We start from the raw sequence: 20,156 nt of genomic DNA, 5'->3' as shown, positions 1-20,156 counted from the left end.
CCCGCCCACTTTCTGCTGTGTGCGCTGAGGTTGTGCGCTTTCACTGTGCGCGTCGCGCACCGTCGCGCACGCCTTTCGCGATGTTGCAGTGACTTGTGCGCCATGCACGGGTTTGGCGCACATCGCGCGGTGAACACGCGCAGGGACTTCCATGAATCGCACGCGTGCGCGTGCGCCTGTTTTTTTCCGCTTGCGCCTGCTTGCGCCTACTTGCGCGTAGATTTTCGGCGCACGTTTGTTCCATGAATCGGCCCCTTAGGGCCAACTTTTTGACGGTCAGAGACAACTGCTTCCAGGTAATGGCCTATATCATGTATAGAAAAATTGAACAAAGAAGATGCTAAAATGCACTCTTGCTTTAATCCATGGTGGGTTGGAATCAGTTCAGAAATGTGGCCATCAAGGGAGAGTAGTATTTGTACATAGGTGTTCATGTGGAATTGTGAAATGAAGTCTCTCAGGAATGAAGGACAACACGCCTTTGTTAGCTTTGCAAATAGTAATTGTCTATAAACGGAGTCGAAAGACACTTTAAAAACTACAATGGCAATATAAAGGGGTTGTCCATTTTAAATTGCCTGTCTTTTGATGGCACATAATGCAAACAAATTGGCTGCAGCTCCTACCCCTGGTAACAGTCTGTCTGGCGCACATCAAAGACGTTTGCCTCTTTAATCCAGACCGCAAATCTATTAGCAGAAGTCTGGTAAATATTTTGCCCGGTATGTCTAAAAGCGCAGTAGGTCGATAGTTCTCAGTTAGCTCACGGTTTCCCTTTATAAAAATTGGTACAATTATTGATTTTTTCCAAGTAGGTAGAATTCATCTCGATTTAACCACTTGCTTAAAAATTACAAAGAGCACAGATGCCCCCTATTCTGGGAGCTCTTTTAGCATTTGTTTAGTGAGCCCATCAGGGAGAGGGGCATTTGCAATTTGTAGCCGCATGTCATCCCTATCGAAAGTTGAAGTTTCATATTGCATCCTTTCAGTTATGCTCACAGTATGATTTTTATATTTCTGTGGTCAGCATATAAACTTGAAAAGTAATGGATCCAACTAGGTTTAGACACAGAATTGATTTGGTAGGGCAATTGGGTTGCTTGGTTTGCTAAATTTAGCAGCCTCCATATTTGGGCACTGTTTTTACTAGCAATGGTCATAAGCATCAATTCTGATTCTTTTTGCTAGTAAGTAAGAGATCTATGACATTTTCACCAATTTTTATGTTCAATTTTGAGAGCACGAATGGACTGAAGTTTTTCTCTGAGGGGCTGTCTATCGGCCAGCTTGACGCTTCGTCTCAATACAGATTTTATCAAACATACTTCTTTGTCAAATATGTGTTTGTGCTTACATAGTGATTTACAGTTCATGGAGGGATGGACAATAAAACTGTGCATTGCTGCTACATAATGACCATTATTTTTATAAATTTCATGACTTAAGGATCTTGGGTCATCGTTCAAACACTGTTCAAGACTCATTACCTGCTTGGGCATCCATCAAAAGCGATTGCGACCACTCGTAAATTCAAGTGCATGCACATAGCATTCTATATTTGTTGCTTTTTGAGCCCATATCCAAGTCATCATCAAAAGCTCATGATCGCTATAGATCTGTGGTATGACTTGAAAATCTTGAATTAGGTCAAGCATCCCTTCCTGTACGAAGATGTAGTCAATGATGGCTACTTGATCCACCCTCCTCCAGGTGAGTTTAGGTGGGGTATCTCCATTGAGTGTGCCTTTGAGCATACTAAATTGATGCTCATCTAGAAACTGCAACCACAGTTTGTTATCAATATTAATTTTACTTGCATTACCCTCAAACGAATGCAGGTTCAAATCTTCCACTATAATTGTATATGAGACAGCGGTGTCTTCGCTAATTTGCTGTAGCATTTGTTCAAGGTGCTGGAGGAAAGTGGTTTTTGTATACAATCATGTTTCCAGTACAGGTTTACAATTGCTAACGTCATTAGAGATATTTTGTCTCTGACTAGTGACATGTAGAGGCTAGGAGCCGCCCAGGGTTCTACAAGTAGGCCCAAGATAGATTTACCAGCCACCATTAAGCCTGCACTTGGTATACCTTGACAGCTACTTTGGCTGGAGACAAAGTTAAAGTATGTCCATGCCAAATTGGGGGAACAGTCATTCTCGTTTCTTGCAGTGAGGCTATGGGCCTCATTACGAGGTGAGCGGAATGGGTTTACCGGCACCAGTAATGGTGCCAGTGCTAGTAAACCCATTCCGCCCTATTATGAGGTTCCTTTGCGGGACACGCTCAGAACGTCTGGTCAGACTAGACGTCCTTTGCGGGTCCCGCAAGGGGACCAGGGAGCTAATAACGGGCCCGTTATTAGCTCCATCCCCATTCCCATTTAGACATATGGGGGCTCGAATGGGAATGGGGATAGGTTTTTTGAATGAGGAATTACTGGGTCCTCCAAGGTTGGAATGACCCGATAATTCCTCATTCAAGACACCCGGACCCGGACACGATTTTGGAGGCAGCCATAGTGCTTGTGATTGTGAGTGTCTACTACTAATATAGAGTTCGCTCATATCCCTGAATATTTCATTTTCTTGGTGGATTAAAGAGTGTATAACTGTGTAACATGTTTCCATAAGAACATGTCCTAAATAAAATATACTCTAAAGTCCTTGAATGTGGCATTAATAGTGTTTACATAATTGGCAATAGATAGCTATTCTGTATTTCATATGACTTTGTGGACATATTGAGGCTTAAGTTAAGACTAATAATATTGTACATTTAAATCTGAGGTTGATGGAGAATCAAGTTTGTTGGGGTGTAGGAACGATGGCTATAACAAAACCACAATGCAGTGTATTCCTTTTATTCACTCATGTGCAAATAGGTGAGAATAATCATTTAGTTTGGAAAGGGGCAGATTCATAGAACACCTGCAAGCAGCACAGACATCAGCGTAATTAACAAGTATCAACCTTTGACATATTCAGACACTGGAACAGTTGCAACACGTATGCATTTCTATAACTATAGCAACTCATGCCATCTTATAATTCATACCAATTAACCAATATGTAATGTAAGTGAGCACAGATAAAAACATCTAGATAGCGAAAAGGGCACGTTAGGAAAGAAAGAGAAATAGAGTGATGGAAAAAGGCAGTGAGAAAACGTGAGAGAGAAAGGAGGTGTTTGTGCCCTCCCCGCCTTTCTCATGCAAAAGAATAAAACTGACACACCCCAGACGGGGAATGAGGCAAAGAGAGCATGCTGCGAGAGTTGACCACCCATGACCACCATAATACACTGGTTGAAGTGAGGGTCTGTGTTCATAAGAATCTCTGGTATGTGACATTTTGTTAGTGGTAGACAACAATATACTGCAGCAGGGGTCTAATGTTAGTTGGGGATCTGTTGGGTGGGCATCATGGCGTGGTCAGCGGTCTGGCACATGAAAGGAATACCTTGCAGGGGCACAGGGTCACAATGGCAGTAAGTTTCCACTGGCGGGGGTGCGGGGGAAAGTGTGAACCTGCATGTGAACCAGCATGTGCTTAGCTCATGCTGGTTCACATGCAGGACAGTGATCTCAGGGGAAGAGTGATGTGTTGCATTTATTATTTGTTGCAAGTACCTGCGGCTTCGGCGTGAGAATGGAGCCGCAGAGTTTTCCAGTCAGAGTGGGAAAGATGGTGGGGGCCATGTGCCCTGCACGTCTGGCCGTTGCGAGAAAGGGAAGAGAAGCGTTTTGTACTATCGCAGTGAGGCCTAGTCACCAAGATGGAGTCGAAAGGGGGTACAAAAATGGAAGCCCTGTGTCCTGCTCAGTGGTCCCATTTACGCGAATGTTAACCAAATCCGACATTGCATAAGGGCAATGGGCGAACCCACTACTCGAGGCACTTGGTCCGAGTCTTGTACTGAAAAGTAAAGGAGGCGAGGGGCCTGCTGGCCCCTTGCTCCCACACAGAGGGATAGAAGGTACAAAACAGAAAGAAATGGCATAAAGTGGCAGAGAGAGAGAAGAGAGAGTGAAAGGGATAAAGGGCAAAAGGGAAAGGAAAGAGAGAAAGGAGGTGACTACCAAGACTGCAAGAGTTAGAGATTAGAGACAACAAATTAGTGGACAGGAGACAGAGTGGAAGAGAGATAGAACTGGTGAAAGTTTGATCCTATCACTCCCGTTTTAAGGAACCTTCTTTGGCTAGCATTAGAAGTTTTGATTTCTTTTAAATTAATGTGTATGGTTTATAAAGCCAGCCACCTTCAGACGCCTTCGTATTTGGCTGATGAACTAAAGATCTTTAGGTTTTTCTGAGGTTTTTCAGTAGCGATTCTTTTCATCTTGAAGTTCCTAAGTGGAAGCGTGTGTCTGCTGGCGTTGCCAAGATTGAGGCCTTGAGATAATGTGCTAGCAACCAAACTATGGGGAGCCCGCCGAGGGAAGTGAGCTTGTTCAACCCCTGGCCTAATGCGCAGGAGTGACCAAGCGTATCGCGGGAGCATGAACCAATCAAGGGGAATAAAAGGGCGTTCTCCCGGGCAAATGTTTTTTTTTTTAAATAAAGGGGTAAAATTGTGAAATTTACAGTACACTCTCTGTGATGAATTAGGTAGAAAGACACAAACATTACAATCGTTTTGTAATGGTAAAAAAGGAAAAACAATCCATTAGTCACAAACAATGCACAAAAAAAATGTTTCCAGCGCATCTTCACACTGCCTTTTACCCACTATATGCCATTACTCTGTAAGTATAAACACATATTCGTATTGATTGTGCCCACACATGTCCATTCTAATGCAGCTATATATGCCAGTATGCTTACTGTGTCTACAGTGACAGTAATGATACTATAATAAAACATGTTCATGCTGGCTCTGCCAATATATACCAGTATCCCGACTTAAGAAAACACTCCTGTTGACAATGCCTTAAAGCCAGTAAAACAAAAAAGCCATGCAATAGTAAGAAAAGATGTCCTTTCTATCTTCACAAATTCCACCCCACTATAAAAACAGTCATATAATATTTGCCCCCTAAAGCCATTAAAGAAATGTCATGCCAAAGTAAAAAAACATTGGCCCTCATTACAAGGTGGGCGCAAAGGGATACCGGGCACTAGTAATGACACCGGTGCCAGTAATCCCTTTGCACCCTATTCTGAGGTCCCTTTGCGGGGCTTTCCCTTAACGCCTGGTTTTAGCAGGCATTAAAGACGGGACCCGCAAAGGGATACCGGGGTCAATAACGGTACCATAATTTACGGTACCGTTATTGCCGCCTTCCCCCTTCACATTGAGCCCTATGGGGGCTCAAATGGGAATGGGGAATGCTATTTCAAATGGGAACTTACCGGTCCCGCAAAGGGCGGAATGGACCGGTAAGTCCCCATACCGCCACGTCGGTGGTTGTACCGGTATTGGTGCTAGTCATGGCGCTAATAGTGCCATGACTAGCACCAATGTCGGAATGAGGGCCATTGTCTTGGTGGCTGCACAAAGCCTTCGCATTCCCCATGTAAAATCAAGTATGTTGACTTTGACCTTAACACCAGTAAAAAGAAATACTGTGCTGCAGTAAGGAAACATATCCTTCCCCATCCCCCATGTAGAAACACTCATCATGTTGGCTTTGCCCGTAATGTGAATATACATTTCCATGCCACAGTAGTACCCAGCCAGTTCCATTGTAGTACCCTCCACCACTCCAATGCGCTCTTCACATATTAACACTTCAGTAAGTTGGCTTGGCTTTTACTATAAAAGACAATAAAAACATGTCATGCCCCAGCCAAAAATTGTTCGCTGCTCCCTGTGCGTACAGAGACACGGATGCCTACCCCCACACACAAACAAAGATACACATGCAGACACACTCACACAAAGACACACAAATGCACACGCGCGCATATACATTAACCCACCAGTCATACCCCATTTAGCTTCTTTTTCATTCACACAAGCACCCAGAATATTCACACTACATTCTCATTCACACAAGCACTTGAACCAATGTACACCATTCACATGGCATTCATATGTGTGCACTAACAGACACCCCTCACATACAACGCACGTATACACTACCTGCACACATAAATTCATCATACATACAATCCACACACACATCCACACAAACACACTTTTTTGACTTACCTTTTGCCTCCGGACTCACCATAACTGTGGTATAATAAATGAGTCTTCAGCTTACTTGAAGTGACATCTTTAATTGTTGCAGCATAGGAACAAGTAGGTAACATTAAATCAAGTCCATATAATGTCCATGGGCTATAGGGTGGGGGAGGACCTGGGTGTCCTGGGCTGCTCTGAGAGTTCTGAGGCAGTCTTTAGTCCCTTATAAGGAGGAGCGCCGGGAGTGCAACCTGCTCCGTGATGTTGGCACTGTGAAACTCCTCTCTGCCACTTCGCGTCACTGTCAGCACTTCCAGGGGAGGTCTCGCAAGACTTCAGCCTTGCTACCCACCTCCCTTTGGTAACACAACAAAGGTCATTCCATAATAAAGTCATCATACTTCACCAGTCTTCTGTGCTCTCTTCTCGGATGACCTTCCTTTGTACAGCCAGCGTCCGCTGTTTGCATTGCTTCTTGGGGCGCTTCCAGCATCTCTCTTTCCATCTCTCTTTCCATGACCAGCCTTGCTGAAGCCTCTAGCTCTTGATCTCTCGTTGCATCACTGTTTGGGCTTTTGCAATGGGTAAACTCATCGTGTGTTCTCTCCGTTGTCCGGTGCCTCTCAAACATTGTCACATGTACTATGTTCCACATGCGGCCATCCTCTGTGCGAACGTGATTGGTCCCTCTGTGTATGACTTTTATGGGTTGGCTGAACTTTGACCCTGTTGTTTGGTCTTTACACAGTAGGTGTATTTTGATCCAGTCGCCTTTCTTGACTTCATGACTTTGGGTCGCTCTTCTCCAATCATTTCATTTCTTCATGTGTGCTTTGCTGTTTTGCAAACTCCAAGCAACTTATTCCATGTTCACATCATCATCTTCTTTTACTCAGGTCAACCATGTTGGTACCAGTGTGGATTCCGCTCTTCTCCCCCTCAGCATGCAGAACGGCGCTACTTGGGTAATGTCATTAGGGGTTCATCTGTGGGTCGCTACAGCCTTCTCAACGGTTTTGAGGGAATCCATACCAGAAGCCATTGGTAACTGGATTGCCCCTTTGATAAACCTATTTGCCCTCTCGACTAGTCCTTTGGCTTGGGGATGGTACAACACAGCCTTTCTCTGCCTCATGTTATGTCTCTGCAGACATGATTCAATTTTGTGTGATACTAGTTGTACCCCATTGTCTGTGACTATGTCTTTGGGGAGGCCTTCCCTCTGAAGAATGGATGTGAGGACTTGTATGACAGTGGCAGTGGAATGTTGGGGACACATTCTGCATCTGCCCATTTTGACAGGTAGTCTACCATCACTATTCCATACTGATGCCTTGGAGCCATTGCCGCCAATGGTACAATGAAATCCAGCCCCACTTTGTGCCATACTGCTTTATGGATTTCCGAGTGGCTTGTCTGGTCTTCAAATGTTTGTCACAGTTGAGACATTGGTGACATTTCTCAAACATGGAGCGTATGTCCTGGCCCATAGCAGGACACAAGTATGCCTTTCTCAGACGTCACTGTGTCATGGTGTTTTCTAAGTGCCCTGTGTGGGCTTTGCACAGGATGACTCTTCTCATTCTCACTGGCAGTATTACTTGGTCACCCTTGATGATCAGCCCTGCTGTCTGCGAATTTTCTTCCTCCACCTTCCAGTACGGCATCATGTCTTGCGGTATAGCTCTTTCTTCTGGCCACCCACTCCTGACCCACTCTCTTAGTCTCACCATGGTGGCATCTTTACTGTCCTCCTCGTTCCAGTGTCCTTCACTCAACTCTAGGAACTCTAGACCCTTGAGGTCTTGAATGGACATGACGATGCATTCATCTTGCAGAAATGTGGTGGCTATCATTTTGGTTCTTAGTAATTGTGACATTCAACCCGCATTAGCATTCCTGCACCTAGCTTTGTGGACTATCTCAAACGTGTATTCCTGAAGATTGCTTGAGATGCGTGCCAAACAGGGTTTTGACGATTTCATCCATCATGGACTGAGCATGTGGATGAGGGGCTTATAGTCGGTAACCAATTTAAACTTAGTGCCCATACATAGGTCCTGAAATGCTGTACATCCCATGCACAGGGTAACATCTCTTTCTCCAGCATGGAGTAGTTGCTCTCTGCCTTGGACAGGGCTTTGGAAGTGAATGCCACAATGTGTTCTGTATCCCCTTTCCTCTGGGTGAGTATGGCACCTAATACGCACGCAGTGGCATCCGTGGTGATGACTGTATCCCCCACTGGATTCAATGGCTGTAGACATGGTGCTATCCATCCTTTTATGCTCTCTAAAGCCTCCTTCTGGACCTCAGACCAAGTGAACTGTGCACTTTTTAACAGGTCCCTCATCGGTGTAGTGCCTATCAGAAAAATTTGCGATGATCTTGGCGTAATATTCTGCAAGTCCAAGAATTTGTTTAGGGCTTATGCCATGCAATCTAGTGAAAAATTTCTAATTTTCTTACATACAGAGCACTCCTTGTCTCTTTTCGGACATTCTCTGTCATTGGTCAAGTGTTTTATGCTGGTGTATCTGTAGCATCTTAGTGGTTCCTTTCTTCCTTTCTTCCCCACTTCCCTTCTCTTGCGTCAGCCACTTGTTTCCCCTTTCTATATCTAAAAGTGCCTGCTTGGACATCTGCTGGGACAGAGCTGCCAGAAAACTCTTTCCATCGCTCTGCGGTTTCTTCCACTGCCCTCACAATTTGTATGGCCTTATCCAGTAAAAGTTCTTTCTCCAAAATTAATTTGTCTTGCAATTTTCTGCTGTTGGTGTGGACCGCCAATATGTGGCAGATCATTCCTTCTGCATTATTGCCCAATTTGCACAGTGCTGCCAGTTCATGCAATAATCATCCACGAATTCTGACGCTTCTCGCTTGCAACCATAGAATCATATTCTGTGCAGCACTGTGTTTTCTTTCCTGGCAAAGCACTGTACAATTCTCCTGACAGCCTCTTTGTACTCATCATCGTTCTCATCTACCCTTGCTTTCGGGCGTAAGGCCTGCAAATATGCATTGCTCTTCTACTCCCAATGCATTCAATCAAATTTCTCTGCGGCTCGCTGCCATGTACCCCACACCTCTTAGAGCTTCCAGGTAAGTTGTGAACAGAGGTTCCCAATGTCGCCATGGAATTGCAAGACTACCTGGCGTTTGCAGAAACGGCGGGGGAGGCATTGCTCCGTGCATGGTGATCTGTGGGTTCAAATCACATCCTCATCACTAAATATGTTGTATAAATAACGAGTCTTCAGCTAATTTGAAGTGACAACTTTAATTGTTGCAACATAGGAACAAGTAGGTAGCATGTTCCGTGATGTTAGTGCCGTGACACTCCTCTTTGCCACATCGCTTGGCTGTTGGTACTTCCAGGGGAGGTCTTGCAAGACTTCAGCTGTGCTGCGTCTCGCAAGCTCCCTACAATAATGGATGTAAACTGCTCCATAGGTCTCTGGAACCTGTACTGACATTAACCCGGAGGCAGGGTGATCTTCCTGGTTCCGGACATGTGTGCAGCAGGGGTCATTCTGAGGCTCTTTGTGCTAAATGTGACCCCTGTTGAGAGCGACTCCTACTGCTCAGGCTGCACACTGACATCTGTAAATGCCCACTCAGCGCGACTGAGTGGGAATTTGCCAATATTGGTAGGGCCTTGCCCGCTCAGACCATCCCCTGTCTATGCCTCTGCACACGCCTTCGATGAAAAGATCTTTCTTGGGTAATGCTGCAACACCTTTACACCTTGCTTAAGTACGATCCCTGTTTGCTGTAAATGTACAAAAGCTCTGAAATCGTGGTCATGGAACATTGTTTATGAATTTCTGCTCCAATCTTTCCTTTTTTGGAGGATTTCATTGTTTACATGGGCGTTTATTGTGTGCATTGTTTTATAGTATGTATGTGCTATTTTGAAAAGCTCATCATTGAATATGTGTAGTCGGTACATATCTCACATGGAGTCGGGACCTCTCTGTGCTCTCTATATTCTTTTTAATAAATAAAGGGCCCTATGAGAACGAGTAAGAGGAAAGAGGGGGTAAATAGGAGGCATGGCAAGACAGAGAGAGTGCGACAGGGATGGAGTTCAAAGTAGGTGACCGTTCAGACAGAAAGTGACTGACTCATGAGTGTGGAGCACATCTCGCATGCCCTTCACGTGATCATATGTGCGAGCTTGGAATATAATTAATGCAGCCCCTTGAATGCACACTGCTCAGGCACGGCTAGTGGGCGGCAGTGCTGACAAACGCTCTTAAACAGGATTAATTATCTTATTGTACAGAGGCGGCCGCCTCATTGATTTCATGCATAACTTGCGGGTGGGGCTCCAAGGTGTCTGGAGATTGCAGAGGCTGCCTATTTTCTAATTTCAGAATGCTCTCTCTACAGGAAGCACACCCTCCGGATCGTACTATAAATGCCTTTAGTTACAGAAGAAAAATGCATCTATTGCCCAACACCGAGATTGCCCATCCTTGCCTAAAGTAAACTACGCAGCCAATATCAAGCGATCCTCACTACAAAATAAAAGCAAAGCATTTGGCAGCGTTAAAAAAAAGGTTGAGTCGTTTTAGGAATTTTTAATGAAGGAACTCTTCTCCTTCATCAATCCCATATGCCATATTTAATCCACGCAACAACAGTATACATCAATGTGTGACAAACCTCAAAGGGTGTGTTCAACCCAGATTCCATACAATGTCCAGTATAACATCAGCTATCCAACATGACATTGGTAATCTAGGAACTAAACACATGTCACACCATCAGCAATCCCCAATGACAGTGATTCCTCAGCACCACTAATAACCACAAATAATGAGCAGAGCCCTTGTATATTACTCCTTTGTACCCGCCAGTTTTGATACAATGCATTCCCAAGGGGCCATAATAACAGCCATTACGCAAGTTCTTCACCCCCCTAAGCACCTTTTCCCCAACAATACGCTGACATGGTCTTATTCCCATGGGCATCCTTGAGAACTGTTTATGAACTGTGTATGAAATGGCACTACCCTATAATAATATAGCAGCGACATGTGTTTGAGATAATGTGCATGCCTACAATGCATTGGTCATGTGGCTCTGTACTGGAGGTGGCTTTCCAGTGATGGCTACTGGGTGGTGCAGTGCCATGTGTGACTTAGGTGAAGTTGCTTATTCTTTTTTCACATTTTAGGTGAAAGATTTTTTTTTTTCAAGCATTTATAAACTCACCATCAATTTGCTACAAGGATATTCATATTAATCCTCAATTCTTGTGATGTTAATTAGCCAAGATAACCAAAGATAAAACTGGAAAACAGAGATAAATGCAAACTGCTAGAAAGATCAAACAAATTGAAGAATTTTGCAACCAAAACAAGCATCTGAACTAAACACCAAGAAGAAAGGCTCAGAGTAAGGATTCTCTTTCCAAAATGTCACCATTGAGGAAATGGAGGACACCCTTACCAAAATGAGACCTACATCCTGTCCAAGAGACCTACTACCATCTAAAGTGATATGATTTGATATGATATGGCATTCATAATGCGCCTATACACAAGTGTTTCAAGGCGCGACGAGGCATGGGAGGGGGAACAGAGGGGGACAGACAACGATTGTATTAGGCCAGGTGACATTGAGATTGCGCAAGTGCAGGGGAGGGGTAAAAAGTGCAGTTGGAAGGGGAGTCGGCAGAGCAGTACATAAAATAACAGTAAAATAAATAATCTTTAACGCATCATTAAAGTGTGCCCAACAGCATCAAGGAAGTGGAAGTTAAAACCCTAATCAAGAAGCCCAGTGTCAATCCTAAAGACCCTGGAAATTTGAGAGTGATTACAAACGTGCCCTTCCTACTAAGAATCCTAGAAAAAGTGGCATCTGGCCAATTACAGGCCCATCTGGAGGCATCTGCCATCCTGCACCCAAATCAGTCCGGCTTTAGGAGTCGCCATGGGTTAGAGAGTGCCCTGCTTAATTTGCAGTCACAGATGTTAGATAGACTAGAAGAAAGCATAATCGGCCTGCTGATCCTCTTGGACCTGTCCACTGGTTTCAAGTCAGTGGACCACTCCTATGCGCGTAAAACCCTAGCATCCATGGGGAATTGCTCCAGTGAGGTCATTTTTTGGATAAACCTATTCCTCAGCAAAAGACATTCTAAAATATGCTGGGGAACTGCCTGCTCCAAGACAGCCCCCAGTAAATATGGAGTGCTATAGGGGGCATGTATTTCGCCAGCCCTTTTCAAACTATACATAAAGCCTCTGTGTGACCAACTTGAAGCAAGGGGCTTACTGATGACTTGAACTGCTAATGGACCTAAGTGGGGACTGTGACACTGACCTAGCTAATCGAACTTCGATTTACGCATCTATCCAGGAGTGGATAGTCAAAAACTGGATGCGTCTTAATGGTTCAATGACAGAACTTATGGTTTTCGGCTCTAGGCAAACAAGAAACACACCTGGGCAGGCTTACTCAGGGTTTTTGATTGATGGCTCCTTTATCCCAGTGGTAAATTAAAAGTTATAACCCTGAGTACAGTACATGAAGCATCTATGAGTGCAGATGCTCATATCAATAACATCATAAAAACACATAATACCATCTGAAAGCACTACAGCAAATATATATGCACAACATTAGTTTGTGCTATCATCTTGCCTAGGTTGGATTGCTGTAATGCCCTTCTAGGGAGGGCAGTAAGGAAAGCATACACAAACTCCAGACCGTGCAAAACAACACAGTTCGAGTAGTCCGAAACATTCCTAGGAGGGACCATGTATCCTGCCATAGGAAATAACTCCACTGGTTGCTGGTGGCAGAGAGGGTTAATTTTGAAATCCTCACACTGCCTCATAAATGCCTATTCGGCAATGCCCCAGCACACCTAACCAAAATGATATTGAGTCATACACCAAACAGAACACTGAGCTCCAGAGTGGCAATTCTGTTATCAGTACCATGAGTGAAGAGAGCAAGAGGGAAAGGCATTTCGTTCTCTGTGAAGGTCGCCATGGCTTGGAATGCTCTCCCAGAATTGCTTCCTAAGGAAGAAAACCTTGCTTCATGCAAACGAAAGGTAAAGACAGTGCTTTTCTTTTAATGAGTTGTGGAATCTTTTGTCTTGCGAACTGTTGTGAACTGTTGTGATCTGCGCCCTGATGCCTGCGAGCTATGAAGCACTAGAAATAAATAAATACATTAAAAAAAAAAAAAGCTCTAAGAAGAAGACACTATTCTGATCATCCCTAGGTGAAAAATGCTGTAGCCATATTGGGTAAAAGTGTGATGGCCGGTTTAGTGGGCTCTTGAATCTTCATTATTAGTTTTGAATTATTTTCTATATTCACACGATTGACACCTTATCTACATTTTTCTGATTAATATGTTTCATACTCGCAGCCCAGATTCGATATATTGTCTATACTTATTACAAGGTACATGACGTATGACTGCATGATGTACTACATGTATGTTATATGCACTTTATTGACATTTGATCAGAAGGATGTCTTGCTACTTTTTTAGCCTAGCTTACAAGTCTTATTCCAATGTTTTTAAAGTGTGTATTTGTAGGGTGTCTTAGCTTCAGAAGCATGGTGCTATTCATCTCTGCTATGTCTTTGCACTATTGGCACTTTATTAACTTTAGATGTGCACATTGTATGGTTGTTCATGCCTTATCTTTTTGTATTTTCCTTTATGCAAACGTATATGATTTAGCTGAAATGGCATATTCTATTTTCATATATTCCATTGAAAGGGATTTCCGAGATAAATATGAAGCATTCCTTCTTTTATCTGCATCTCCCATTTTCCTTTCCACTTCTCATTTTACTTCATTGGAATGCGTGAGGGGGTCAGTTTCTAACTTAATATTTTACTAATGGCACAGCTGTGTACTATACTGTGTACGATGAACAATTACCTCTGACATGCGCAACACAAAAATAGATATCAGCAAACGTTCTATCATACCATGGGGAAAACTTCAGTAATGAATCCACCATGCTATAAAGAGTGTCACAATGGGTCTCATTACAACCCTGGCATTAAGGGGTTAACGGCGCCGTAAAAAGCTGCGGCGCCGTTAAACCCTTAACGCCAGAATCACACTTTAACGCCTGCTTTTTGCAGGCGTTAAAGTCCAACCCGCTAAGGGACATTGGTGCTAATTACGGCACCGTAATTTACTGTGCCGTAATTAGCGCCTTCCCCATTCCCATTGAGCCCTATAAGCCAAAAATGGGAATGGGGAAGGGGCCATGGTGAATGGGGATTTACCGCCCGCCAACCTTGGAATGGGGCAGTAAATCTGCCATGGCGATTTAGGGATGCCAGGGTTGTAATGAGGCCCAATCTATCAGTCATGCCATATACTTAGTATAAAGTGGGGAAAAGGTACGAGCTTCTTGCCTTCGTCCTCATTTTTCTCACTGACTTTAAACTCACACTAAGACTCTGTTTCTGCTCCCTGTTAACAACTGATTTCTTTTCCATCCCCATTCTCTATTTCAACCCATTCTTCCCCCTACGCTTTGTAATCTACTCTTCCCTTCAGTAGTTGAAGTGACTGACGGGGATGATTGAACTCCAGGGGACAGATTCTCAAAACGAATATGGAAATGAAAACAAGTGCAGAGGATGTCCTTCATCCATTTGGGTTGGTTTAGAAATGCCAAGGTCACCTTTTCCTCAAAGGCGACTTGTGCATTTCAGGGAGGGCGACATCAGCACAAAGGATGTGCTAGACACCCTCCTTGCCTAGCATGTCAGTGCTGGACTGCCCCAGTGCAGGACAAAGACTGAAATGTTATGGATATTTCTCCTCTGTGAAAGAGATAGTGAGTAAAAGATTCTGGCTATGACTCTCAAAACTGGGACTTATGACCAGGCAGAGGGACTCCCAGAACACCCCTTGTGTTTGCATAATTAAAGTTACCCTAATCCAGACGTGGACCCCTTGCTCACTGCTCTTAGAGAGGTACAGCTACCACCCTACTGATGAGGTCCAAACAGGCCGAAACATGTGTCTGGGGTTGCTCTCCGTCCTCTTGTTCAAAGGAGAATTGCCTAGCATTTCGGTGCTGGACTGCCCCAGGGCAGGACAAAGACTGATATGACATGGATATTTCTCATCTGTGAAAGAGATAGTGAGCCAAAGAATCTGGCTATGACTCTCAAAACGGAGACTAATGACCAGGCAGAGGGATTCCCAGAACACCCCTTGTGTTTCCATAGTTAAGGTTACTCACCCTGAGTTGCTACGGTAATCCAGACGTGAACCCCTTGCTCACTGCCTTTAGAGAGGTACAGCTACCACCCTACTGATGAAGCCCAAACAGAGCGCGACCAGGCAGGGAAAGGGAACAGGGGAGAACAAAAACAACGATCTTACTAGGCCCAGTGACAATGAGAATGTGCAAGTGCAGGGTAGAGGGAGAAGGGGAGAAGTGCATGGAAGGGGGAACAAAAGGATAGTGCGGGGCGAGAAGGAAAAAAAAACAAAAATAATAAATAAAACGGCAACAAACAATGGGAGTGCAGCCAGCAAGTGGCAAGTGCTGGGTTTATGGCAGCAGGCCGTGTAGGTCTGAAAGTGCAGGAAGAAAAGGGGAGGGCTGTATGGATACAGATACAGACCCCAGTGCAGGGGGTGGCCCGGAGGCAGTGCGTGAGGGTGGCAAGATGAGCAGGTACCTGGGTCCAGAGAACAGAGGGTGGCCAGGTGCATGGTGCTGAGGGAGAGCAGAATCAAAAGGGGAGAGGGGAGGAGAAGGCAGAAGAAAAAGGAAGGTTTAGAGGTGCTTCCGGAACCGGAGATGGTTCTCCTCAAGTTTTAGAGTGGCAGGGAGGCTGTTCCAGAGGGAGGCCCCAGCCGAAGACAGAGATCTACCCCCAGCTCGTTTCTTTGAGAAATGACTGACCCTGAGGGAGTTAGAGGTAGAGGAGCGGAGTGCTCAAGATGGGAGGTATTTGCAGAGTGATAGCTGAAGGTATGTTGGACCCAGGCCCCAGAAAGCCTTGTGGACAATGCAGATGGTTTGGAATTTAATCCTTGCATCCACAGGGAGCCAATGGAGAGATTTCAGAGCTGGAGAGATTCGATCCCAGGGCTTGAGGCCAAGGACAAGTCTCGCAGTCCTGTTATGGATAAATTGTAAAGGGTGGAGAGTAGAGGAAGGTAGATTAAGAAAGAGGCTGTTGCAATAGTCCATTTTAGAGAGAACCAGAGCTTGGGAGACAGAGAGCTTCTGGGGGAATGAGAGGAAAGGAAGAATACCTCTGAGGATGTGCAGTAGGAGGTTTGACTTTTTTGATACATCAGCGATGTGGGCAGAGAAGGAGAGTGTAGAATCAAAGGTGACACCAAGGTTCTTGGCCTTGCAGGTGGGGATAGGAGGAGGGCCAAGGGAGGCTGGCCAGAGAGTGAGGGGATAGGAAGGTGATGGTGTGCCAATGAGGAGGATCTCTGTCTTGCTGGCATTAAGACAAAGATCGTTGGCGGCACACCAATCTTGGATGGCAGTTAGGCAATCAGTGATAAGAGAGGTGGAGGAGGTGGCCGAGGGCAGCCTGAAAATGAGTTGAGTGTCGTCTGCGTAGCACTGGAAGTTTGAGCAGAAAATGGCAATACAGCAGGCGAGAGTTGCCAGGTATTGGTTGAAAAGCCAGGGCGGGAGGTTAGACCCCTGGGGAACACCACAGGTGGAAAGGAAGACACATGATAGGAAGGACCCAAGTTGGACCTGGGAGGGTCGATCAGAGAGGAAAGAGGTCAGCCAGGCCAGAACCTGATCGGTGATGCCCAAGTTATCCCGGAGACAGTTGTGCAGGATGGTATGGTTGACCGTGTTGAAGGCAGAGGAGAGATCAAGTAGGATGAGAACAGAGGGAATGCTAGAGTCAAGGTTAGAAAGCAGATCTTGACGGATGTTCAGGAAAGCAGTTTCTGTGCTTCTGCCAGATCTGAAGCCAGACTGATGGTCATGGAGACAGCCAACAGAATCATAATGAAGGTTTAGCTGAGAGATGGCCAGCTTTTCAAGGAGTTTGCCTAAGAAGGGGGTAATGGAAATTGGGCGATAGTTGGCTGGACAAGAGGGATCCGCTTTGGGTTTCTTGAGGAGAGGATGCACAAGGGTGTGCTTAAGAGGGGAGGGGAAGGGTCCATAGGCAAAGGAGTGGTTGCAGAAGTCGGCAAGGTCCGGAGCAAGGGTATCAATGTGGTCCTTGAGAGTTTTAGAGGAACAGGGATGAACCTGTTTTGACAAGGCTTTCATGGATATTTCTCCTCTGTGAAAGAGATAGTGAGCTAAAGAATCTGGCTAAGACCAGGCAGAGGGACTCCCAGAATCCCTTGTGTTGACACCCACCTTACAAACTTTACAGACACTACTATCTGACAGCTTACAACACTCTTTTGTGCACTACGCGTGCCTTTCATAGTGGCAGGCCTTTAGTCCTTGTGGATATAAATGTAATTGGAACATTCCTTTTTAATAATAATTTAAAAACATGACGAAGTCAAGAATGACCCCTATGCATTGTGCCTTCCACTTCATCTGTTCCAAACAGGCACATGTGAATGTATTTGTTTTCTGCACATTTTATAGGGCTTCCCATTTTTGAATTCAGGATGTGCTTTAAAATGTTCAGGAAAGGCATCCTGATTTGCACATAAGAGTCACGTTCATAAAAGAGGGAATTTGAATGTGTGTGCCTATAATGGACATATTCAAATGACCTTTTAAGGATAGCAGCATCTTCTATTGGTGTAAATGATAAGATACTCTAGTGTACCTGTGCCCCAAAATGGTTTGAGATGTTAGCCTACTTATATAAAATCATCTGATCCATTGTTCTACCCTTGTTTCCTTCTCCTACGTGTCTCATTTCTACCATCTCGCTTCCTTTTCCCTGCTTCTGATGACATTGGTTCTGCATTAGGTACCAACACATTCAGATATACAGTTCAGAAGAAGAGTTGCATTAGGTACCAAATGCTGACATATTTTGCTTAACAGATGGGTTATGGGGCAATATGATTATGACTGAGGAAATTGTCCTCTTCTTGAGGCCCAACAATTTCACTAAAATGGTTGAGATTCAAGCTTAATCTTTAGAGTTCTGAAACATGCATTTTCCATGGACAGACACACTTCTGAGATGTGCTAACTGGGCTTTACATATGGGGACCTTGTTGCATATCGTACCTTTTATTTTGGCACTGTTTCGCTGCCTAAGAAGATGCATATTGTGAGCAAACCTTACACACAGTTGTGGATATCTGTCAGGACTCATCGGTGGAAACTTTGGCATTACTGGAAGAGTAATGCTGTGTAGTGCCACTAGGACACAGTCTAGTCCTCACCCATCATGGCTGCAACTATTATAAAAGTAAGCCCCGGCCACCGCCCGGTGCGTTGTATCTGTGTGTTTTCCCCGATACATGCGCTCCTCCGCTAACCTTCCTTCCACTCCCGATCACCCTACCTCCTCTTTTTCTATCTCCGCTTGTGTTCGCCTACTTTACTCTTTCGGCATACTGCTGCTTCCAATTTCCTCTCATTATTGCTTATTCTTCGGCATCCTCGCCTCTCATACTAGCGGCTTCTAGACTCTGCCTTCCCTCGCGGTCCTACGCGCTCCTACCTAAATTGTTTGTGGTTCTTGCTTCTACTGGTAAGTGGGTTCTGTTGTGGATCCAAGCACCTTTATTTTTCTTCTGTCTTCTCTTCTGTTTGCTGTACCGTGTTCCTTACGGCATCCTTCCACGGAGTCCTCCCAAGCAGCCTACTTCCGGTTTGATTCCATTGACTTGACCTCTCCTCCCATCCATCTCTTCTGTGTACAGCAGCATCGGATCTTACCTGAGCCAACATTCTTTCCTGGACTTTGTTTACGCTGATTCCACTTTCCTGGAAGTCTATCAATCTCTTTGTTTTCTGAGTATAACCTACTTCAAGGACTACACCACAGGGTTTTTTGATGCCAATTCGTCTTTTTTCCTGTCAACGGGGGTTTGGCTCCTCGGGGCCCCCCGAGTCAGGTTCCAATCCTGTCAAGGTGGCCTTCGAGGGAGCCAGGCCCTATTTACATGACAGGAAGTCCAAGGAGAAGCTAACCAAGGATCCTTCCAAGCCCTTACGGAAGCAGTCTTCTTCTCCCAAGGACAGTGAAACGGAAGCCACAGGTGAGGAGCAGGGGGAGGAAAGGGCTCAGCCTGACAATATCTAACACTTTTCTCTAAGGCAACTCACCAAACCTGTTTATTTTAATTTTCTTTCTCCCTAAATCATCTCTTATAATGCTGTCCTCTCTCTCTCTCCCTGGACTTTAGTCCAACATGGGACCATTCTTATTTTCTTTTTGACGTGTGTGACTCAGTTCAAAGCCCATTTCAAGAAGAGCAACGAGAGAGTTAACTAGGTAGGTACTAGGCAGTATGTGTGTTTGCCGTGTGTTTGCCAGCGAGGAGAATAATGCTCTGGATGTTGGGCCAAAACCAGGTTAGATGTGGGTGGAATGTTTGTGGGAAAGAGGAGGGCAGTTATCTTTCTGGTGATAAATATATGTTAAAGGCACAGGTCCCAACAAGCCAAGATGCAAGTGCCATATTTACTACCTCATTCTATTTGCTGCCCTCAAATCATACATCAATAATCTATTCCAGGAGTTTGGGTGGCAGGGGGTTGGTGGGGTTGGGATGAATAGAGCTTATCACCTGTGTGACCACCATTTATCCACTAACCACACATTCTTGGTCTGCAGAGCTCTAATAAGGCACAGCCTTCATTTGTTAAAGATGGCAGGGCCTTGACTGACAGTATATGCTTCGACTATGCCTGGAGCTACAGACTCATAGGCATGTGTGGGTAGGTTTTGTTGGCCAGTTGAATTAGTTAGTACACAGTGCAGCGGGATATGTTGATCAATGTTAACAGGAGAATGTACTGTAAAATTTATTTTTTTGACCAAAATTACACTGTTTCATACTTCTCAGTATCAAAAAGTAA

This window comes from Ambystoma mexicanum, chromosome 2p (assembly GCF_040938575.1).
Source record: "Ambystoma mexicanum isolate Mex_15411 chromosome 2p, UKY_AmexF1_1, whole genome shotgun sequence".
Lineage (NCBI taxonomy): Eukaryota > Metazoa > Chordata > Amphibia > Caudata > Ambystomatidae > Ambystoma > Ambystoma mexicanum.
The sequence above is the reverse complement of the archived record's forward strand: the minus strand, read 5'-3'. Positions refer to the sequence as shown.